Genomic DNA, 26,363 nt, shown 5'->3' with positions numbered 1-26,363 from the left:
ATCGATACACATTCTCATTGACCCATTTTTTTTCTTAACAAACAACACCAGCACACCCACGGCGAAACACTAGGTCTAATAGAACCCTTCTTAAGCAAGTCTTGCAACTGCTCCTTCAACTCTTCCAACTCTGGCAGGGCCATGCGATACGGCGGGAAAGAAATAGGCTGAGTGCCCGGAGCCAAATCAATGCAGAAGTCAATATCCCTGTTGGGTGGCATCCCCGGCAGGTCTGAAGGGAATACCTCAGGAAACTCGTGAACAACAGGCACAGAATCAATATAGAGAACCTCAGCACTAGAATCACGAACATACGCCAAATAGTCCAAACACCCCTTCTCGACCATACACCGAGCCTTCACATACGAGATAAAACTGCGGGTAGAATGAACAGGATTCACTCTAAACGAGGCATACCCGGTAAAGCTAAGGTCACAGTCTTAGTGTGGCAATCCAAGATAACATGGTAAGGTAATAACCAGTCCATCCCCAATATAACATCAAAGTCGACCATGTCTAGAAGCAATAAATCCACACGAGTCTCAAGACCTCAATCACAACTACACAAAAGCGATGGACTCGATCTACCACAATAGAATCACCGACCGGTGTAGACACATAAACAGGAATACTCAATAAATCACTAGGCATGACCAGATATGATGCAAAATAAGATACTCATACGAGTATGTAGACCCTAGATCAAATAACACTGAAGCATCTCTATCACAAACAAGAACCGTACCTATAATAATTGCATCTGAAGCCTCAGCCTTGGGCCTGGCTGTGAGAGTATAACATTAGGGCTGGGCCCCACCACCCTGAACTGCCTCTCTAGGACGGCCTGCAGCTGGCTGGCCTCCACCTCTAGTGGCCTAAGCTCCACCTCTAGGACCTCTACCTCTACCTCTAGCACCTCTACCCCCACCTCTAGCTGGGTGGGTGGGCTGTGGAACATCTAGTGCCTGAACTATAGCACGAAAACCCGGATGCGGAGAATTGCTCGAAGCTCGATGGCAATACCTAGCAATGTGCCTCGTGTTGCCACAAGTAAAACAAGCCCTCAGCTGTTGGGACTGACAACCCTAAAAACTCTGAAGCGGTGGTGCACTGATAGGTGCTGGTGGTGCACTGAAGGACTACTGATCAAAATATTGCATCGGAGGACCATGGTCACCTGAAGCACCGTGGGAAACCTGAAGAGCTGACTGAAAGGGCCTAGGAGGATGGCCTCTACCATATGAATCTCTACCTACAAACGAGGTACCACTAAATCTGCTTGAATTTTGGGGCATCTTATCTAACCTATGACCCCCTCCCTACGACAGAACCATCTTAACTCTGTGGGCCACATTGGCCGCCTCCTAAAAAGTGATCTCATTCCCGGCCTCATTGGCCATTTGAAGATGAATCGGCTGAATAAGACCATCGATAAACCTCCTCACCCTCTCTCTCTCGGTAGGAAGTATGACAAGAGCATGGCGAGCTAAGTCGATGAATCTGGTCTAATACTGGGTGACCGTTATGGAACCCTGCTGGAGGCGCTCAAACTGCCTCCAATAGGCCTCTTTCTAAGTAACAGGGAGAAACTTCTTCGGAAACAATATTGTAAACTGCTCCTAAGTCAAAGATGGCGATCCGGCTGGCCTAGCTAAGCAATAATCCCTCCACCAAGTCTTGGTGGATCCATACAAGCAAAATGTAGCAAAATTGACCCCATTGGTCTCAACAATGCCCATGTTCCTGAGAACCTCGTGCAGCTATATAGGAAATCCTGGGGATCCTCAGAAGAAGCACCTCTGAAAGTAGTAGTAAAGAGCTTGGTAAACCTATCCAGCCTTCACAAAGAATCGGCAGACATCGCCCCTCCATCGTCTGTCTAAGTTGCGAAACCCGGCCGAACTGCTCTAACTGGCTGAACCGCTAGAGTCTGAATATGGGGAGCTACCTGCTCTGGAGTGCGTGTAGCAAGAGTTTGAGCCCCTCCTCCAGCCTAAGAGACGGCTGGTGCTACAGGAAGCAAGCCTGCCCGAGTGACACTCTCCATGAGGCCCACTAATCAGACCAGAGCATCCTGAAGAACTGGGGTAGCAATAAACCCCTCTAGGACCTGAGCTGGGCCTACCAGAACTGCTGGAGCTGGAATCTCCTCATCAAAATCAACCTGAGGCTTCGTCATTGGGGCTGCTGCTTGGGGATGAGATCTGCCCCTACCTCGGCCTCTAACACGGACTCGGCCTTGCCCTCTACCCCTCGTGGGAGCTGCTGCTGGAGTCTCGGGCTATAGAGCGGTAGATGAGGAAACGCGTGTTCTCGCCATCTGCGAAAGAACGGAGTAGAAATTCAATCAGTATGGGAAACAGAACCGCATGACAAGAAAGAACAAATGTGAAGTTTTCCTAACTCTGTAGCCTCTAGGGGATAAATACAGACATCTCCGTACCGATCCCTCAGACTCTACTAAGTTTGTTTGTGAACTGTGACACCCATGTAACCTAGTGCTCTGATACCAACTTGTCACGACCCGGATTTTCCACCCTCGGGAGATCGTGATGGCGCCTACTAATGAGAGCTAGGCAAGCCAACCCTTAACTATTAATTCCTTACCAAATTACTTCCTTTTAACAATTACGAGCAATAACATAAAAACAGCAGAACTTCAAATAATTAAGCGGAAGATAACTATGAAATGTCTGAAAGCTACGTCTATTACAACTTTGAAAACCTCAAATACCCCAAATCCTGGTGTCACAGTGTCATCGACTGTCTAAGAGTTTCTACATACAAGGTCTGAAGAAATACAACACACAGTTTCTGAACAAAGGAAATAAAATAGGAAATAAAGATAGAGCGAGACGCTAGGGCCTGCGGACGCCTACAGGTCTACCTTTGGTTTCCTAGTGGATTGAAGGAAGCCCTCCAACTACTGTCCGAAAGTTGCTCCGGGATCTGCACACAGTGCAGAGTGTAGTATCAGCACAACCGACCCCATGTGCTGGTAAGTGCCTGGCCTAACCCCGGCGAGGTAGTGACGAGGCTAGGACCAGACTCTAGATAAACCTGTACAGTTATATAACATATGGAGGAAAAGTAACAAGTAATAAGCAATTAAAGTTGGGGAAGGGGAACATGCTTTAGGGGTAGCAAATAAAACAGAATATCAAAGAATAATAAGGAAACTATAATTTAACTTCTAACACGGATAAAAAGAAATAAGGCAACTTTCACTTTCAGTTTCATCTTGTTACAGGCGTGCAACCCGATCCCATTTCTCATAACTTGTGGTAGGCGTACCACCTATTCCTATTTCATTATATCTTGTGGTAGGCGTACCACCCGATCCTATTTCATTATATCTCGTGGTAGGCGTACCACCCACTCCCATTTCATTATATCTTGTGGTAGGCATACCACCCGTTCCCATTTCATCGATCTTGTGGTAGGCGTACCACCCGCTCCCATTTCATCATATCTTGTGGTAGGCATACCACCAGCTCCCATTTCATCATATCTTGTGGTAGGCGTACCACCCGCTCCCATTTCATTATATCTTATGGTAGGCGTACCACCCGCTCCCATTTATAAGTTATCACAAAATTACAAGATATCCCAGCAAGGGAACAAAAATAATATAATAACTTCCCGACAAGGGAAAAATAATATCGAAACAGTCATCCCGACAAGGGAGAATCAGTTATAACCAAATCCTAACTCATTTTGTCTAGTTTGTGTGACGTGGTCGAGTTGGGGAGGTGCAATCTTGATGGCTTAGTTGCGTGCGGGCGGATATCAGAGGGTTCTTGATGGTTTGGAAACATCTTAAGTTGGCGGTCTACTATGGGCATAACGAATATGTAGTACGTTGTGATTTGCTCTTGAATGGGTATAAAAAATTAATAGGGTGTTGGCATTATCGGCTATCATATGTGAAGAGTGTGCATCTTTTGGAAAGACCTTGAGTTTTGGTTTGCGGGTGTGGGGCTAGTAGCATGGGGATTACTGGGTTTTGAGGCTTGCGAGGTTCATGTCTTGTTACGTGATAAGAATGTCTATATGGGTGCTTAGACAGGATGATGGAAGTGAATGATGTATCAGCCATTTGATTTGCGTAGTTGAGTTCGGGTATGGAAATTTTAGTGTTCCTGAGGTTTTGGGACTACATGTCCCCATATGTGGACTATTTCTTGTTGGTGGATTGTGAAGAAATGTTGAGAATAGGATAATTAATAGCATGTATTATCAATAGGTTGTTATAGATCTTTTCTTTTTTGAAGAATATTTACCTAATTAGGAAGGATTAGAATTTGGTTGGGGGCTATTTGGAAGATCAACAAGAATATGTATTTTGTATCAGGTCAAGTATGTGTGCTCCTGTGAGATTTTCATTATGGTTATGTTATCAGGCTGAATGGATATTATTTGTTCCCCTAGCCTATGTTATGTACTACTCTTTTACGCCATGTTATGTGGTGAGGTTGTATGATTATTCCCCACACATGTTGTAATTCTGTTCGGGCGTTATGGCGGTGTGGGCGAGATACCCCTCGTGATTTCGATTTGCTCATTGCACCTTAGTTGTGCTTGCTTTTCTCATGTTTTATTACTTCTATTCATTGTTCCTACAGTTTTACTTATGCACTTTACGGTGCTTGATATAGGTACTCATGTGACTAGTGAACCTGAACATTTTAGCTCGATGAGTATTTGGGAGCAGTCTGCACGCCGCAGTGGATTTATGTGGGATACCCTTTCCTTGTGTTTATTTGGTGTTGTGTTTTCCCTATGTGGGATGATTTGATGAAAACTATATTTTTGTTGTTACACATGTTGTACTTGTTAGATAATTCTCATACCTTGGTTTCCTTTATTTGTGCTGCATAATTTAGTTATTGCTAGTTTGGTGTACGAACTATGTAGTGTGGGAAATCCGTGTGGTTCCGTTATAAGTTGCTTAGTTGGGCTACTTGTATTGGCAGAGATGAGGTTTTTAGACCTGATATTAGTACTATGGTATTAAGGGTGAGGAGTGTTTAGAAGTATAAGGGTGTTTCTGCTAAGATTTGGGTAATGGCCCTTAGCGGGAAAGAGAGCTTCTTGACTTGTTGACTTCATGAGCGACCATGAATATCATCATGTTTCTTTATCATAGGCAGTGTTGTGGAGATCCGACACAAGTTTATATTCAATGTGAAGTGTATTACCGGCATCCGGAATGTTATTTGAGCATCTATGGTGGTCAGAGGGAATTGTTTCGGCCATTTGAGCTGTGAGGAATAGCATGTGATTGTATTCTAGATTGGAATTTTTGGCTTGATTCAGCTTGTTCAGGTTCATACAGTGTGATGATGTGGGATTCGGGTCCTATGATGAATTTCAGATATTGAGGTTTGGGTTCTGTTCTAAGGTTATGGACTAAGGATAAGATGAGACCTTCAGTTAAGTTGCATTGAAAGTCCTACCTAGGTTTGGGTGATGGGGAATCATCCCCGGGTGTATGTATGAGGAGCTCATGCAGTGGTTCGATGGCTTTGGAATGACTCCGGGCACGTTCGAGGACGAACATATGTTTAAGTGGGGGAGGATGTATTGACCTGACTAGTCGTTTTGAGCAATTGTGTTTGGTTCGGCAGTTTGAGATCACGAGCAGATTCATATTAGGTGTATCGACTTGCGTGCATGGTTGGATTCTATTTTCGGATGAATCAGAGTCGAATTGGAAGAAGGAATCTAGTTTTGGAAGCTTAAGCAGTGATATTTTGACCGGAATTTTAGATGATGTTAGTAGATTCGTATGGTGATTTTGGACTTAGGCATGCGTTCGGATCTGGATTTGGAGGCCCGTAGATTAATTTGAGGCATTTCGGTGAAAGTTGGAAAAGTTAAAGTTTAGAAGATGGAGAGGTTTGACCCATAGTTGATTTTTGTGTTATCGAGGTCGGAATGCGATTCCAAAAGTTGAAACATCTCCATTATGTCATTTGGGACTTGCTTGCAAAATTTGGTATCGTTTGGAGTTGATTTGATATGGTTCAGATGCTTGGTTGCGATTCTAGAAGTTCTTGAAGTTCATAGTGATTTTCATAATTTTGGCATCCGATTCGTGGTTCTAGAGGCTATTTTGGTGTTCTGATCATGCGAGCGTGTTCGTGTTATGTGTTCAGACCTGCGGGAGTGTTTGGTTTGGAGCCTCAGGGGCTCAGGTGAGTTTTGGATTAGCTTCGGATTGTTTTGTTAAACTTATGTGTGCTGGTTCTGGTTTTCTCGCATTTGCGAGGTTTTGGTCACAATTGCGACCACCGTGATTGCGAGTTAGTCATCGCAATTGCAAACCTAGGCTACTGGGGACTGGGTCGCTTTTGCGAAGAAAATCCCACATTTGCGAAGCCCTTAGAGTTCGCATTTGCGAACTCCCTGTCGCATTTGCGATGACGACAGTACTATTCCAGGCTTCGCATTTGCGAAGCTTTCTTTGATTTTTCGAGTTTGCATTTGTGAATATAGTATCGCAAATGCGATATCTACAGCCTGCTAAAAGCTGGGTATTCCGAGTTTTCGCTTTATTTTTCATATTTTTGAACCCTAGAGTCAAGGTGAAGCGATTTTGAGAGAAGCTTTTCATACTAAATCATTGGTAAAGTGTCTCTAATAAATTTCCAAATTTATTTTGTGATTACATCTTGGATTTAACGTCAAATTTATGAGAACTAAAAGAAAATTTGGGAAAAATTGTAAAATCTTCAAAAATGTAAAATGATGATTTGAAGGATCTTATGGTATCAGAATTTGATAATTTTGTATGGGTGAACTCGTATCGGAATGCGTATTCGATTTTTGTAAATTTTGTCGGGTTCTAAGGTGTGGACCCGAGGAGTTGTCTTTTGTTGACTTTTTGCAAATATATAAGAATCATAACTTTGTTAATTGAAATTGTTTTCTCTTGCATTGTTTGAGGTATTTAAGTCGTTTTTTGCTAGATTGAGCCGAGCGTTGATGAACTTGTAAGAGAAAAGCTAAATTGAGTATTGAATGGCTTGAATTGAGATAAATATCTTGCCTAACCTTGTGTGGGGACTTCCCATAAGGATTTGAGTATTCTATGCTAATTGTAGCCCGTGCACGCGAGGTGACGAGTGTGTGCTCGGACTTATTTGTGAAAAGTTTGCCTTAGGGTTCTTGGGTCCTTAAGTTCATAAAGTGTGAAGTATTCCGATGTGATTGGTTTTCCTAATTGCTTGATTTACCTCTATATGCTCCATACGACGTTGTTAGTTTTCCTCTAACTCTTACTTATTACTTGACCCTTATTTGCCTTTATTGAAGTGATTGTCCTCCTTTTTGTTTTGTTATTTCTTAATTATGACATCCACTATGACCCCGTGCATACATGATGTCATGTACTCATACTCTTGATGGTAGAAATCCTTGTGATTTGGGTTGTTGAGTTGTTGTTGTTGTTGATTCTAAACTATGTCTAGTTGTTGATACGTTAAGGAGGAATGAGTGAGAATTGATGTTGTCTGGTGGGATCGGGTTGCATGCCGCAACAAGGAGTAATAAGGATGGACAGGTGGGATCGTGTTGCACGCCGCAACAGGAGGAATACATGTGATATATATTGAGGAGTAATAAGGGTGGACTGGTAGGATCAGGTTGCACGCCGCAATAAGGAGTAATAAGGGTGAATGATCATGTTGTTACTGATATGGTAATATATATATATATATATATATATATATATATATATACTATTACCCTCATTGTAATTGTTACGGATGGACAAGGGAGGATTGGTGGGATCGGATTGCATGCCGCAATAAATATATACTATTTACTTTTATTATAATTGTTACGGAGGAATAAGGGAGGATTGGTGGGATCTGGATTCGCGCCGCATCAATATATATATTCCTCTTTGACTGTACAAATTATTTAGTGGTTTTATATTTCATTTAGGATTTGGTTATAGCTGAATCCTGAGAAGACCCTAGTTCATTTATTTAAGACTTGACAAATGGTATTCCGGGTTTCAATGAGTTGTGAGGATCGAGTTATTGGCATTGAGTTGTTGACTTGTCATTGTTCCTTAAATTTTTTCCCTAAAACTATTATTCTGGTGAACTAATTTTTAAAGAAAATTTACTACGTTGAATCATTTTCTTTTGTCCTGTTATGTTATTAGTAATATCGTGATTTAAAATAAAGGAATTAGTATTACCCTGCTATATATGATTTTTAAATTTGAACTTGCCGTGTATATATACACCTTTCAATAATTCAAACTCCTATAAATGTCATGTTTTTTTAATTAGTTTCTCAATTAAATTTCATTAACACGAAGATATTGATTCTTACTTAAAAAGGGATTTCTACTAAGTTTTAATTTATTAAATCCTATAATAAAGGTAATAATTCATTCGATGTTGGATTTTATTTGAAAAGGGTATTTCTTTATTCAAATGATTTCTAAAAATAACTTCATCTTTTCTTGTTGACTTCCTAATTGGTTTAGAAGCTATAATTTACTTTATGTTATAAATGAGACTCTTTGAGCATCTTAATTGCATTGGTTATGGTCCCTATGTACTGAGTAACATGAGGATGACGTTGGGCAAAGTGAGCTGGAAATATGTGGTCACAAGGTGTCGTGTGTGCTAAAAGTTTGTGAATTGAGGTTATGATATGAGACATCAAGTACTGAGATGGTTGGAATTGTGCATCAGAAATGATATGATTGATTGAGTTAACTTTGCCTTCCTTATTTGAGTACATTTTACTTGTATGTGTCCCAACAATGTTAGTGTTGATTTACTTGACTATCTTGCATTACCATTCGGGTTCCCTTTTAATGTCTCTACTGTTTGTAGTTTGATTTCTCCCTGTTAGTGGTATTATTTTGTTGCCTTTACCATTGTTAGTTTATTACTATATCATGTTCAATTTATTAGACCGGTAGATGTCTTGACTGTCCCTCATCACTACTCCACCGAGGTTAGTCTTGATACTTATTGTGCACCATTGTGGTGTGCTCATACTACACTCATGTACATTTTTATGTACAGATCCACGCATTTGATCGGTAGTAGCTGTACGGATCGTCGCGGTGGAGACTCAAGGTAAAACCTGCTGCTACGTCCACAGGCCTCGGAGTCACCTTCGTTTGTACTTTTCATTGGTTCCTTTCTGTCCTGGAATAGTGACATATTTATTTTGTATAGCTACTCTTAGAAAGATTTATGATGTTTACCACTGGTTTTGGGAAATTGTAATAGTTCAGAGTTATTTAATTTAAAGTTGGTGAATATCAGTTAGGGGTGGCAAAATGGTTCAAAGAAAACAGTTAACCTCTCATATTATCCATTAAAAATGGGTTGGATAATGAACTATTTAAAAACGGGTCAAATATGGATAAAACCCATATTATCCATTAAGAAAATAGATAACCAATGGTTAACTAATGGATAACCAATGGGTCTAACTTTTACATTTGTGAAGCTTCAAATTGGGGGTTCCTCAAGTTAGGGAGACTAAGAATTCTCCCAAAAGTGATCATATGTAAGAAGTCATGGATAATATGGTTACCTATATTATCTGTCGGTTAACCTATTTTTTATCCGTATTAAATATAGGTCGGGTCAGATAATTTACCCGTTTTTTTATTACTCGTTTTCAACCCGAACCATATCTGACCCGACCCGCCCTTTTGCTACTCCTAATATCAATGTTTTTTCTATTAATGCTAGGGTTACCTAGTTTAGAGACTAGGTGTCATCACGACTCCTTCAGAGGGATTTTAGGTCGTGACATGAACTGAATAATCCTCCTTTCAAGCCATTCACTGCCACAATACGTAAATAAGCACACTACCATTCACACCAACACTACGCAATAACAACACATGAACCTCTTAATACAATATGCATAACCTCAAAATCGTTGGCAATGCTAGCTCTGGGCTGAAACGGCATAGTGCTTTTCCAAAAGATGACAATAATAGCCTGCTCAAATACTGATAACTAGGGATTCTAGTCTATTTTATACTCCTTTTTGCTTGAGTTTTGGATTGAACATGTATACAAGTAATCCTGAAAGCTTATATGTTGCGCTTGTTTGCAGTGTTTGTGTCACGACCCAAACCGATGGGTCGGGATGGGTACCTGGTACCTTACTCAACTGAGTACCAACATAACGTATCTTTCTTAATACATCATCATATACACATGGATACGGGCCTAATAGGCCAACAAGATCCTTTATAAACTTAAAACATAGGACGACAAGGTCGTACAATCTTTTATGTACACGACATATGTCTACAAGCCTCTAAGAATACATAAATGTCATAAGGGTCGGGACAGAGTCCCGCAATACCAAACAATACACGTCTAAATCATACTAACCAAACGAGCAACTCTGAAGCAAATGGAGGGCACCAACATCTTTCGCTGAGTTGATAGCCTACTTGGAGGGCTCTCGACCTGTCTATCGGGACCTGCGGGCATGAAACGCAGCATCCCCAGGCAAAAGGGACGTCAGTACAAATAATGTATTGAGTATGTAAGGCACATAAATAAATACATGAGAGATATGGAAGACATATAGAGTACATGACTCAACCTGTAAGTCTGAATAACTTTGTAAATCATAAATTACTTTTAATGTAATGCATATGTGTATGAATGTCATGTCGTGCATAGGTACATATTTCATAATATCATCAGCCTCTGAGGGCCTCCCATCATATCATATCGGCCACTATGGGCAAAATCATCATCGTATACCAGCTGATCAGGTGGTGGTGAGTATATAACGCCATAACCTTTCCCATATCCCATATATATATATATACATACATATATACGCGTATATAACGCCGTTTGAATCATACTTACATATATATGCGTATATAACGCCGTTTGAATCATATTTCGGCCACTGTGGGCAACATCATCATCATATACCAGCTGATCAGGTGGTGGTGCGTATATAACGCCATAACCTTTTCCCATTCCATATACATATATTTACATATATACGCGTATATAACGTCATCTGGTCATGGGTCAATGCACATGAATACAATGCATGAAAAGTACGTCAACAAAATCATTCGAAAGGTCATAAGACCACTTTGCCTCTTGAGCAATATCATAAAGTAACATCTTTTCAACTTTCATATTTTTCTGAGACCCATGAACAGATGATAAAATATTATGACACATGAGAATTAAAGAACATAGATATTTCTATTACTTCTATGAGTAGAGTCACTTATGGAATTAGTGCATTTGCACGTTTCGTTTATATCGTATGGATCATGCCAAAAGAAAGAAGGGATAGCCTTAACATACCTGTTTCTGCCAAATTCTTGAACGAAACCTATGCTTGAAGCTTGGAAAATTTGGACTGAAATTTCTATCGGAATTTTTGAAGTCTTTGAACGAAATAGTTCCTTTCATGTTCACGTTCTTGGTTTCAAACCAAGAACAGATTGACGTCTACGGAATGAAGTGAATTTAAAGTCACCAAAATGAAGCTTAGTTTTTTTGAAAATGGAATTGGCTTCTGTTTCAACGTCCTTAGCAGATTATGGTCTTATGCTTGTTTCCAATGCATTTCTACTGATGTCATTTCACAAGTCTTGCTAAGACTTTAAGATTAGGATCCTTTTGACACATAAAGGTGACTAGTTAGTCACCTTAACTAAAAGGGAGGGGCTGCCACGTTTTCTTGGGGTGTAATTTTGTAAATTTTTTATCCACTTATTAGTTAACCGGGTAATGTTTCGTTACCCGGTAATTAATCTATTACCCGCATAATTTAAGAATTATCATAATTTACATAAAATTATATTTATTTTCAAAATAGTTCATATATACTTTATATATTACACTACCGTGGTCATATGGTATCTTGCATGGTACTAGTTTATAATTATCGGGTATTATCGCTCGACCCGTATTTTATCCCAAGTTGGCCATTTTTAACGAAATTCATTTTCTTCGACTTGCTTTCCCTCTCACCTTCACGAATTTACTGATCACTTGTGAAATAGCATAATCCTTATCACCTCCAAATAATCTTTTACTTGGACTGATGTCAATTACCTTACGACAAATTTCACGTACAATACTTCAGGGTGCAACATCGTCGTAACTTTACTGGAAGTGTGACATCACCATAATGTAATATTGCGGAACATGATATCGACGTAATATTGCGGGGCGTAACATTATTCCCCCCTTTTGGAACATTAGTCATCGAATGTTGAGTGATGCACTTATCATTTTCATAACTTATACCTTCTGAATACTTTAGAACTTCCCTTTCCATCTAGGCGACTATTCTGTGAATGAATCCAAAATTCCAGGCCGTTCCCCCTTTAGGCCTCCTTCTCACATCACAACTTGTAGTCGGAATCCTCCCAATCTCGTAATTGTTACTACCTTTCATCATGCAGCCTGTACAATTTTGACCTTGTAAGTGTGCCCAATCTCTAGGATTCATATGTAGAGCTTGATAAGATGTCCCTTTGGGCATATATGAGTATACTGAAGTTCTTCGCTCGGTACTTTGTTGAATTCACGAATATTGCTATATCTCATCGCATAGGTCCGTTTAGCCATCCGTATGAATTTACTGCCATAACTCTTACTTTAAGTTATCGTTGTTGAGGTCTGCTACCAAATCCCAACTTACTCTCATTGCTTATTCCATATGCATAAATTTAAGTCCTTTAATGCTTCCTCATTACTGCTCATCTTTAGAATGACGATCCAATCTCATCTCATACTTTGTGACTTTTTTCCATCTATTGTTAATTCTCCTCAATATTGATCTACAATATACCATTGATAACTTAAAACTTCTTACGTAATATTTTGCCTCTAGGGGTTAATCCTAATGACTTATCCATTCTCGTCACTTTTCATTTGTCTTTCCTATTCCTTACTCATGCTTCCTTAAAACTTTATCACTCTACCATACTTTAGCTTGCGACCTATACATATCCATTTATAAACTTTCCTTCAACATTCTTGCACCATAGATTTTCTTATGTTATTCTGGAAGGTCAAGCGAGACATCACATCGTCTCTAACTTTTTCTATTTTGTTAACTAGATCTCCAGTACTTAGAAATCAAAGGCTGGAAGACATGCCGCTGACGATGCCACTATCATTCCCGGTTATTGGATCCACATGCTTATAACCTTATATCTGAAATAAGGACTATCCACAGCTTTCTGCGTTTGAGTATCTCGTACGTTGTTCACCTTTACCTTACTTACTTAAAATCTCACATCATATCTTCTACCTCTTTCATAACCTCCCTTCTACATAGGTATGAGTCACACCATAAATTGAAGCTCTATTGTAATACTACAATCCGGTGGGAGCTTCATGCTGACTCCTTTCGGAGGCTGTTACTCTTTTTTTTTTAACTAGCTTCATCATACAGCCGTTATAGACTATGGTTGTTGTACTATATCTCTCGTACCTCTGATTCTAAGGGAGATCCTGCAATGTTCTCGATCACAATGTTTCTATTTTTTTGGGTCCAATAATCAGACTCCTGATTTACTTGGGTGATGTAACTCTTTAGTTTCCTCTTTCTGATCGGCTTTTACGCCGGCTTAAGCTATCTTCTGATCTGTGGTTCCTAGTATCAGTTATTACCTTAACCTTTCATGGACGTTATGGAATATCCATGACATAATCTTCTAACAATTCAATCTGTTATCTATGCCCTGGGCTCAATTCTTTCTTTTAACTTATACCGGAGTCTTTTATGGCTGTATGGTTGTCAACAAATATGTTGCCTGGATAATGTTCCAAAATCTTGAGTGTATCCATAATGTACTAACTCTGGATCATTGATCGAATGATTCTTTCGTTCCCTCTTAGATTTCTTTCAACGTAAGCTATTACTTTTCTTGGTCTTTGTGCCCCCTTATTGCGTCCATACTTAGCTTATCTTAGTGCCCACACTTGCTAGAGTTTTCATACAACTCATATGATCTCTAATATTACTTTTAATTCTTACTTTCCGTTCATTAGCCACGGTAGGTGCAATTTTCCTTTGGAATGCTTACAATGTGGTTGTGAGATTGTTGTTACACGACCATTTCCTTTTTAGATCGTTGTGCCTAGGTTAAAGCCTTCTTTCTTATCTCCTCAGCTAGTCTTTCGTTTAGGGAGAACCCTTGACTCTCATAAAGCTGTGAGCTTATTACGGAACTTTTTGATGTCCTTATTGCCTATAATCATCCGTAGTTGCTTACTTCCATGCCCTTGTGCTTGTATGGTTGCTTCTGAAATGATATTTTGACTGCCTTTCCAGTGGACTTTCTTTTATCCCCATAACACTCATACAATACCTTTCACTACCCGGACTCTTGTTTGAATATATCTCAAGTATTATAATGATATTCTTTGAAGCTATGTTTATCTTACACGGTCTGATGACTCGTCTATAACCTCCTGTTTAGCCATAACTGAGATCTTCCTGACCAATTACTAGCTACTCGTTGGCCCATTCTCATATCAATATTCCTCGTAATCTTTCTTGGGTTATTTTCTTTTTCTTAACTTACGTCTCGCACTGGCTCCTTATTTATTAATAACAACTCGGGAAGGAACCTTTACTTCCTCGTCTTGACGTCGTGTTTGCATAATGTTCTAGAATCGTAGCATAGTTGTTGCATTTGGACAAGTGCAATCTCATCCCTTTCTTATTTTTATTGCATTCTTCCTTTACCATTTCGTAGTTACTAGAACTACTTAATTCTGACTTAACACCACATCACTCCATATTCCCCCCATTAGGGAAGTACTAAGAGTTGAAGCCACGAGGATCTACCTATAGATATGTTACCTCTTCATCATTGGTGTCTTTTCACATCATCGATGACCCTTACTCACCTTGCGGCAATCCTTCTGTACCAACGATAACAAAGTTCTTCACTCGCGATGGTGAAATTTAGTATAGTTGACACATATTCCCTTAAGCTGAACTTTGCTCACAAAGCTTGTTATAGGGAAGCGTCTTCCTGAATAACCATTCTCTGAGTTTCTCATGAATCATCCTCTGTGGTCCATTCTATTATCGCCGGAAAGCAATATGAAGTTCTTATGATGCCAACCACTATCAAATTACGCAGTCCCTAATTCATGTTTAGTTCATCTTTTTCCACCAGTCCATGCTGACTTCAATTACTCTGGGGTCTAACTTTTTCTTTTGAATCACGTTAGCGTCGCGAACTTGTTTCTCGAAGTGAGGATGTGACTTTATGGCCTATACTCTTTTGTTGTCCTAAGGCATGTCACTTCTCGTTTCTTCCTTCACTTGACTATAGATTTTGTAACATTGTCATCTTTTGATATACCGTTGTCATACATGTATCACATCTTACTCATAATTCTTTATTAACTCTTTTCTTATTTCCCGCTAACATTTATGCTTATCACTTTATTATAAAAACTTGAACAAGAGATTCTTTTGCTCTTAGCTTCCCTTGGCTCTATCCAATGGCTCTTCAAGTTGCTTAACGTTCTCTCTTTACTAGAGACACGAGCCACACTAAGGTAATATTTATTCTATTAAGGCTTATAGTGCATGTCTTTGTGGTACTCATAACTGGCTGCACTATTTCAGAGGGCATCATCCGGTGTCTCATAAAGAGATCTATTAGCATATTTGCAATATCCTTCGGAAATGTCAACTGACGCAAACAATTCATCCATTATATCTTCTTATACTACTTCTGTTAATCCCCATAGGGCATATCTAGAATGGGTGCAACCAATTGTATAAACGTCTATTACTATTGAATATAACTCAAAAAGCTTATGTTCCTCTTCCTCAATTATTAATGTTGCTAACCTTTATTAATTGGGCTCCTCGAACCCTTATTCATCTTGCTTCTTTTGCTTGTTGAAACTTGTATTTATCTTCTTAATCTCTCATTGTCTTTCACCATAAAGATGGATAGGCATTCTTACCTTAAGGCTTCTTATCAGGAAGCTTACACCTTTCAGTACACCCATGATCTGCTAAAGACCTCACATTTACTTATCGTAGGCATCATAAAAATCCAATTCCTCTAACTTAGCTTTTCCACAACAATCTCTCTTTCCAACCTTCTCTTCGGATATAGGCATCGTCTTATTACGAATAAAATAGAATTTCAGAACTTGGATTCTTATAAGTGAGCTCTACCACACGATCTAGAGTAAGAAGAAAGAGTGACAATCCTAAATGCCCTGTAGCCTCCTGCTTATAAGTGTGGTGCACGACACACCCATAAACAAGACTCTACTAGACACGGCTTGTAGACTCCCTAGGACAGAACTGCTCTGATACCACTTTTGTCACGACCCAAACCGAAGGGCCAGGACGGGTACCCGATACCTTACTCAACTGAGTACCAACATAACGTATCTTTCTTAATACATCATCATATACACATGCATACGGGCCTAATAGGCCAACATGATCCTTTATAAACTCAAAACATAGGCCGACAAGGCCGTACAATCTTTTATGTACACGACATATGTCTACAAGCCTCTAAGAATACATAAATGTCATAAGGGTTGGGACAGAGTCCCGCCATACCAAACAATACACGTCTAAATCATACTAACCAAACGAGCAACTCCGAAGCAAATGGAGGGCACCAACATCTTTTGCTGAGCTGATAGCCTACTTGGAGGGCTCTCGACCTGTCTATCTGGACCTGCGGGCATGAAACGCAGCGTCCCCAGGCAAAAGGGATGTCAGTATGAATAATGTACTGAGTATGTAAGGCACATAAATAAATACATGAGAGATATGGAAGACATATAGAGTACATGACTCAACCTGTAAGTCTGAATAACTTTGTAAATCATAAATTACTTTTAATGTCATGCATATGCGTATAAATGTCATGTCGTGCATAGGTACATATTTCATAATATCATCAGCCTCTGAGGGCCTCCCATCATATCATATCGGCCACTGTGGGCAAAATCATCATCGTATACCAGCTGATCAGGTGGTGGTGAGTATATAACGCCATAACCTTTCCCATATCCCATATACCTATATATACATATATATACGCGTATATAACACCGTTTGAATCATACTTACATATATATGCATAACGTTGTTGATATTTCGGCCACTATGGACAACATCATGATTATATACCAGCTGATGAGGTGGTGGTACGTATATAACGCCATAACTTTTTCCCATTCCATATACATATATTTACATATATACGCGTATATAACGCCATCTGGTCATGGGTCAATGCACATGAATTCAATGCATGAAAAGTACGTCAACAAAATCATTCGAAAGGTCATAAGACCACTTTGCCTCTTGAGCAATATCATAAAGTAACATCTTTTCAACTTTCGTATTTTTCTGAGACCCATGAACAGATGATAAAATATTATGACACATGAAAATTAAAGAACATAGATATTTCTGTTACTTCTATGAGTAGAGTCACTTATGGAATTTGTGCATTTGCACGTTTCGTTTATATCGTATGGATCATGCCAAAAGAAAGAAGGGATAGCCTTAACATACCTGTTTCTGCCAAATTCTTGAACGAAACCTATGCTTGAAGCTTGGAAATTTTGGACTGAAATTTCTATCGGAATTTTTGAAGTGTTTGAACGAAATAGTTCCTTTCACGTTCACGTTCTTGGTTTCAAACCTAGAACAGATTGACGTCTACAGAATGAAGTGAATTTAAAGTCACCAAAATGAAGCTTGGTTTTTTTGAAAATGGAATTGGCTTCTGTTTCAACGTCCTTAGCAGATTATGGTCTTAAGCTTGTTTCCAATGCATTTCTACTAATGTCATTTCACAAGTCTTACTAAGACTTTAAGATTAGGATCCTTTTGACACATAAAGGTGACTAGTTAGTCACCTTAACTAAAAGGAAGGGGCTGCCACGTTTTCTTAGGGTGTAATTTTGTAAATTTTTTATCCACTTATTTGTTAACCGGGTAATGTTTCGTTACCCGGTAATTAATCTATTACCCGCATAATTTAAAAATTATCACAATTTACATAAAATTCTATTTATTTTCAAAATACTTCATATATACTTTATATATTACACTACCGTGGTCATATGGTACCTTGCATGGTACTAGTTTATAATTATCGGGTATTATCGCTCGACCAGTATTTTATCCCAAGATGGCCATTTTTAACGAAATTTATTTTCTTCGACTTGCTTCCCCTCTCACCTTCACGAATTCACTAATCACTTGTGAAATAGCATAATCCTTATAACCTCCAAATAATCTTTTACTTGGATTGATGTCAATTACCTTACGACAAATTTCACGTATAATACTTCAGGGTGCAACATCGTCGTAACTTTACTGGAAGTGTGACATCACCATAATGTAATACAGCGGAACATGATATCGACGTAATATTGCGGGGCGTAACGGTTTGGTCAAAGAGTGAAAAAGAAGTCAAAACCAGCTCAAAAAGGAGTGAAACCTATACAAGTGCCAAGAACAAGTCAAAGCACCGTTGCAGTAGTAAATCCACTACGGTTGTAATAGACCCACCGCGGTTGCCCATTTAGTATGGTCCGCGGTGGTAAAGTTCAGAGAAGATGCAATCTTAGAGTTCCAAGCAATGCGGCCCGCGGTAGATTCTTCGCAGACGTGGTAGCCTCATCGCGGCTGCAATCCATTTGTTGCGGTCCGCGAAGAAGGGATTCATAGAGCTAGGATTTTGGAAGTTTCAAAATACCGTTGATTGCGGTGCATTTTGTGCGGCAGCGGTAAAGCCATCGCGGACGCGGTACATTTATTGCGGGCCACGGTGGCTAGATTTAGAGAACAGAGATTTGAAGCTAAAAGCCCCACCGCGGCCGCAGTCCATTTCTTGCGGACCGCGGTACCTCCGTAAGGAGTATTTTTGTCCAGAAAATTCGGCCTTGTATAAATACCTCTTTTTCAGATTTTTTGGGTATCTCATCTGTAGCTGAGCATGTGAACGTCATTTTTAGTCTATTTTCAGTAATTTTGTAGCTAGTTTTACATTGAATCTTCAAATATTAGCTTGTAATTATATTTTATAGGTTATCCTTCATCTCAATATCTGATTTCTTCCATTATTATGAGTAGCTAGACCCATTAGCTAGGGTTGTGGCTCAACCCTAGTGTGGGTATTTGATGGGTCTCTTGTTTTAAGGCTTAGATGTTCATGGGTGGTTTATATTTGGCCTGATTTGTATTTTCCATGTTGATGTAGTGGTTGCAAACACTAATTTGTGTCTTTTTGACTTGGGCTCTTCTTGAGAAAGAGAGCTTGAGTCTAGAAAAATCAGTCCAATAAGGAATTAGGGCGTATTCAAGAGATTGATAGCCTCAATTAAAAGGTTAAACCTATAGATAATAATACCCGACTTGACCATATATTTCTTGCACAATTTTGACACCCAATTGGTCTTGAGAAAGTCAATTAGGGCAAAGTCACTCAACCTATCGATAGGTATACAGTGAGTAGTTTCGTGCATTGGCTATATTGCGATCCCAAACATAACAACTTTTCCTTAGGCTTTAGAACTCGTCAAGTATTCACCTAGGGGAAAGTCACTTCCCTAATGCCTCGTTAACCATTTAGAAAACCTTACAAGCATTTATAATTAGCTTAATTTTGTACATCATTAGTATAAAATTAGAAGTAACAAACAAACAAATATGATTGGAAGTGTAATCAAGAGCACCACGCACTACTAGATTAGATAGAAATCCAACTCCAAACATTGTTGTAGCTCCCTGTGGATTCGATCCCGACCTTTTCGGGTAAAAGCTGCATCAACCGCTCTCGCCACTTTGTAGTGGTGTAGGGTTGGACCCGATCAAATGTGCAGGGAGAAACATCCTGCACACATCTGCAGTACCACTACAACTCCTCGATTCCCAATTCATAACAAGGCTCTACATCATATAAGAATGAGTAGGAAGGAAATGAAGGCATAAGCTTCAATGGAATCAGATCGGACGACGAGGAATCGAAAAAGAAAGTGCTCCTAACAGCCCTGTAGCCTCTTGAAGATAAGAACAGACGTCTCCGTACTGATTAGAAAGACTCAACTAGAGTTGCTCATGACTCATGAATCCCAAGGGAACGTAAAGCTCTGATACCAAGCTGCCACGATCCAAAACCCACTTTAGGTCATGATGGCACCTAACGTCACCGTAGGCAAGCCAGTGGTGAATTACCAACTAAACTATTTATTTTATAAATTTTGAAATCATGGATCTTATTAGATAAAGAAATTAATGCAATAAAATTGTAGAGACATACAATTTAAATAAAATATAAAGTAAAAGTGTGCCAATGCTAAGCAAAACCGTAAACAAATTCTAGAACATCCCCAAAACCCGGCGTCACAAGTGCATGAGCGTCTGCTAAAGAGTGTAATAATAATACATCTACTTGTATATAAATAGACAGGATAAAGTAAATAAATAAGATGGAGACTCTGAGGGCTGTAGTGTGTAGCATAGAAAGCATCCCACCATAAAGTTTCCTTAGAAGTACTACGCGCCAGGGTGAGCACCAAATGAATCTGTCAGATCCTGCACGTGTAGTAGGGGTGGGCATAATACCGGTCGAACAGAAAAAACAGGTTGAACCGTAAATTTTGATTTTTCGATTTAATCAGTTATTCGATCGGTCTGCGTTCTTTAAATTATTAAATTTTGGTATTCGGATAGAGCTTATACTCATAGGATATTAATTATTGGGTTTGAATATACCTTTGCACTTTGAACTATCTTCTTCCGAATTAGTTGGTTAACGTTAATTACACAAAGTGTTAACTTTCAAATTGGTAGAGCCAGAGGAAACAAACTAAATCAGTAGCATATATTGTTGCTCACAAATTAATTTGGCTATATTTTTCTTAAGAACAGCCAAGCTCTTAGTATGCATAGGAGACTATGGAAAGACACCATTTGAAGGAGGAATTCCAATAATACCACATAGCAAAGTCTAAAAAGAAGTTTAATCCATGTTAATATTACTGGTCTTGATTATTAAAAGTTAAAACTGTAACGATCCGGCTGGTCGTTTTATGAATTAATGCCTCGATCCCCTATTAACTATTTTTCCCATATCGTTTTCTGCTATTGTGATTTGCCGGGATGGTTCATCTTGAGTTTCGGAGTGTTTTGAGACACTTAGTCCCTAAATGAGATTTTAAGTCCTAGAATTTGGACCGTAATTGGAGCAGTGTGAAGACAGCTCTAGAATGGAATGTCGTCGATTCCGTTAGCTTCGTTGGGTGATTTCGAGCTTAGGGGCATGTCCGGATTGTGTTTTGGACATCCGTAGCTTATTTAGGCTTGAAATGACGAAAGTTAAATTTTTAGAGTTTTGAGCCGATAGTGGAATTTGGATATTGGGGTTAGAATCCAATTCTAAAAGTTGGAATAGGTCTGTAATGGTGAATATGACTTGTGTGCAAAATTTGGGGTCAATCAAACATCGTTTGGTTGGTTTCGGCATCGGTTGTAGAATTTTGGAATTTCAAGTTCATTAAGTTTGGAATGGAGGGTGATTCGTGGTTTTAGCATTGTTTAATGTGATTTGAGGGATCGACTAAGTTTGTATGATATTTTAGGATTGGTTGGTATGTTTGATTGAGGTCCCGGGGGCATCAAGTGAGTTTCGGATACTTAACGAATTTGGTTTGGACTTAGGCATTTTCTGAAGTTGTTGCACTTGATATAACCGCACCTGCGGATGTGGAACAGCAGGTGCTGAGCCACAGAAGAGGCTAGGAAGCCGCAGATATGGAATTTGGCTTGGGCATCAGGAACTGCAGGTGTGGCTGGGGGACCGTAGAAGCGGGACCGCAGATGCGGCCTAGTGACCACATATACGGCCCCATCTCGGATAAGTGACGTTCGCACCTATGATGCTTTTTATGTAGGTGTGAAACCACAGATGCGGCCCCAGGAGTGCAGATGCAGAAATCGCTGGACAGAAAAGAGGATTTCGAGGGTTTGAAAGTTCATAACACAAAATTTGATTTGAAGCTCGGTGAGAGGCGATTTCTTAAGGGATTTTGAAGGAGAACTATTGGGTAACGATCTAACTCTAATTTGATCCTAATAAATTAATCTATTGTTGTTTTCCTCATCTAATTAAAGAATTAAGGGTGGAAGTTTGGAAATAGGGGAAAAAGTTCCCCAATTGAAAATTTGAGGTTTGGATAGAAATTTGACGACGGATTGGAATGATTTTTGTACGTGTGAACTCGTGAGTAAGCGGATGTTCGTAATTTGTGACTTTTACCCGATTTCGAGATATGGGCCCGTGGAGATATTTTGGGTGTGTTCCTATTTTCTTGCCTTAGCTTTGAATTCATTAGCTAAATTAGTTGCTTGTAGCTATATTTACTTGATGTAATTGATTTGATTAGATTTGGGCACTTGGAGTTGGATACTCGTGGCAAGAGCATGATTTCGGATTGATTTTGATCTTGGTTCGAGGTAAGTGTCTTGCTTAACCTTGTGTGGGGGAACTCCCCCTTAGGATTTTGGTATTGTTGTTATATGAATGTCGTGTATGTGAGGTGACGAGTGTGTACGCGTGCTAATTGTTGAAAACCTTGTTTTCATTAAGTAAATATCCATGTTTTCCTTTAATTGAGAACTACTAGTATATGTAGCCACCTATTTAGCTTAGAAAAGCATGCTTATGTGCCTTAACTGTTCTTATATGCTTTAACTGCTTACCTGGATTTTGTGCAGTATGTTTAGAGTAAGAATTACTTGTCTTCTTTGCTACGAACTTGATTAGAACTATAGATTTATTTTTCTTAGTTGGAATTGTTGTGTATATTGAATGAGTTGTGTATTTATTTTGGGACTACGGAACAGTATTTCGAAGAGATCCCCCTGTGTGTTTATGTTTGGGACTACGGGATAGTATCCCGGGAGATTCCTCTGTACTGGATACGGAATGGTATTCCGGGAGATCCTTTGTACATTTACATTTGGTACCACGGGACGGTATCCTGGTAGATCCCTTGTTGCTATCTCTGTGTACTGAGCTATTTCTTCTTGTGATTTCATTTTTCATTGACTGTTAGCATTTTTAACTCTACTGCAATATCTCATACTGTTTAATCTTATTATATGTATAAACCAGTAGGGCCCTGACCTGATCTCATCACTACTCGATTGAGGTTAGGCTTGGAATTTACTAGGTACCGCTGTGGTGTACTCATGCCCTTTCCTGCACATGTTTTTCGTGTGCAGATCCATGTACTTCTTCTCAGCCATACTTCCAGTGAGGCAAGGCAATCTTAGAGACTTTGAGGTATATCTGTCGCGTCCGCAGACCTAGAAGTCCCTCTCTATTCCTCCTCCAATTATCGACTTCCTGTATTTTCTTCGTTGATAGATTTCTGGAGTTAGAATATTATGTACTTATGTAGCTTGTGATTCATGAGATTCCGGGTTTTGGAGTGCTTATGTTCAGTTCGAGAGTATTTTATTGTATATGCCAAGAAGCATTTTAAACTTCTTTATTATATTTACCTATTTTTCGTATATTTGTTTCATTCCACAAACCGTTAGGCTTACCTAGTCGTAGAGACTAGGTGTCGTTACAACAGTTCACGGAGGAAGAACTTGCACTATTAATAACCAAAAAACTAAATCAAAAATAACTGAATCGAACCTTGAAAAATTGCACCAAACAGTAAATACTTTGGTTTGGTTTGGTTATTAATATTACAAAATCGAAAACCAAAAAATCGAACCGTACTTTCATACTAACCGACCGACGCCCACCCCTAACGTGTAGTGCAGAAGTGTAGCATGAGTACGTAAATATACGTATACACAGTAAGTACCCAGCCTAACCCCGGAGAAGTATTGACGAGGGTTCGACATCGACACTTACTAGTGGTCCAAAAAATACAATGCAAGACCCATAAGCAGGCATAAAATACAACAAGATCAATATGGCAAGGAACAGTAGATAACAAAATCCGTTAGCAAAATATCATCATTTTAAAATCCCCGTGTGCCACATGCTATCTCAACAAATAAGAACCATCAATTAAATATTCGATCTCAGGTCATAGAAGAATATCATGAAATTCCCAAGTTTAATCAAGAAGGTAATCTTGTGGGTATTTGGACTCCTAGCAATTTTTATGCCGATATCATTCGCCCCGATACATATAGTCATATACATACACTACCGAGGTCATACGTACCGATCTATGAACGCATCTCATATATACATTTACTGCCGAGGCATTCGACCCGATCCCCAGGAAGAAAAGAAACTTATTGAATTACGAGCTACGTGTTTGCAATATAAAACAGGAATGTAAAGTGATCATGATTGTCACGACCTAAACCGTAGGGTCATGACTAGCACCCAAGCCATACTTGTTGATCACCAACGTACATTTATCTAACGTTCCTTATTATCTTTAAGTGCCGACGAGATCAATATAAATAGTAGACATGGATCATGAACGACCAACAATGAAATATAAGGGCATGAACACACATAACATGGGATAACCAGACAGTCAAGAAACTATATATAAGGTACGAGCTACCACACTTCCATGAAAGACTATACAACAAAAATCAACCGACAAGGCATACCTAACTATACATGAGTCGACACCTGTCTATGAGCCTCTAACGGATCATAAGTGCTGCAACATTGCTAGAACAGGGCCCTGACATACCCACAATGTCTATAACAAAAATGCATACCAAGACCACGGCAAGTCCGGAGAAGGGATATCACCAATAACCGTTGAACTGGGCAGCCTACTATGGTAGGGGAGCTATGTCTACCTGTCTATCGGGACCTGCAGCACGACGTGAAACATCCACAAATAAAAAGAACGTCAGTACGAATAAAGTACTGAGTATATAAGGCAGTAAAGCATAAGTATGAACAGTTATATGAATAAGGATAGAGAATATACAACTTGTAACATTTGGGTACCTCTGAGGGCTACTGACATGAAATGCATGATATAGACATATATATACATAAACTTTTAAAACATATGCCTCTGTGGGCATCATCATCATCATATCGTACCTGGCCGTAATAGGCTCGGTAAAAACGTACCCGGCCATCATAAGGCTTAGTAGAATCGTACTCGACCATGTGGAGCTTGATAAAACCTAACTGATCAGTGTTTGCACAATAGGTGTCGTACCTAGGCGTCTATAGCGCGACTCGGTAGAGTAAAATAGATACATATATATAATGCATGCTGGACTCACTGGAATAATATTTTGAACCTTTCAGAATGACTTAAGGTCGGTATCCTCTGTACACGTTATTAGGAATAACTCTTCATCATGAATCTTATAAGAATCAGGAAGTACCAACAACATTGATAACATAAGAATAAGAGAAGCAACATCAACATCAATCGCTTCATAAGAAGGGAAACAATGTAAGTACTACTAGCTTCTAAGAGTAGCGTATCTTTGGAAGCTTGTTCATTACATTATGTACAATCGGAGTCGTGCAAAAGAAGTAAAGGGATAGCCTCACACACCTTGTATATACTTCCCAACCTCAAGCTATGCAAATGTCACAGATCCTTAGTCTACAATAGGAGAAATGACACTATCGTTAACATTTAAGCGTCGTAACTATTAAACAGCCCAAACAGCCCAAAACAATCACCAAACAGCCCAAACAACATCAATATTAATCATATTAAGCCTCCCAAAATAGTCCACAAACCAACAACATTACTACCAAGCCTTTCGATATATATTTCACAAATTCTAGCTTTAACGACTTAGCCGCAACTTGGATAGTCTTAAATACATGTAGAGTAAGAGGTTCATCACCTTTAAACAGAAAGAACAACTCCAACTTGACCTTAATTGTCCACGAAATATCCCTCCAATGCTGCCACAACAACAAGGAAGCGAAACTAGCGATCAATTAGGGTTTTTCGGTACAAGAATCACTTTAGAAGGCTTGAAATCACCTGGGGTTGATATTAAAAACTTGAGAGAGTATTTACAAATAATAAACCCCTTAAAACAACCTCCCACATGAGTTGGAACAACACAAAAATGAGCAACAACAAGAAGAATAAGAAACTTACTAGCGTCACGGGATTCCCGACACTTGATTTGTGTTGTTTACCCTTTGTTTGGGTCTTGAATATTGAGAGAACCTTGAGAGGGTGTTTACATGGTTCTAAGGTCTGAATATAATGGAAATAAATGACTTAAAATGGGTTCTAGTCATATTATATATATCCACATCTCTTAAACCGACTATGTGGGGCCCATAGAGAGGTGCTTGG

This window comes from Nicotiana sylvestris, chromosome 11, assembly GCF_000393655.2.
Source record: "Nicotiana sylvestris chromosome 11, ASM39365v2, whole genome shotgun sequence".
NCBI lineage: Eukaryota > Viridiplantae > Streptophyta > Magnoliopsida > Solanales > Solanaceae > Nicotiana > Nicotiana sylvestris.
This window is presented reverse-complemented; position numbering follows the sequence as displayed.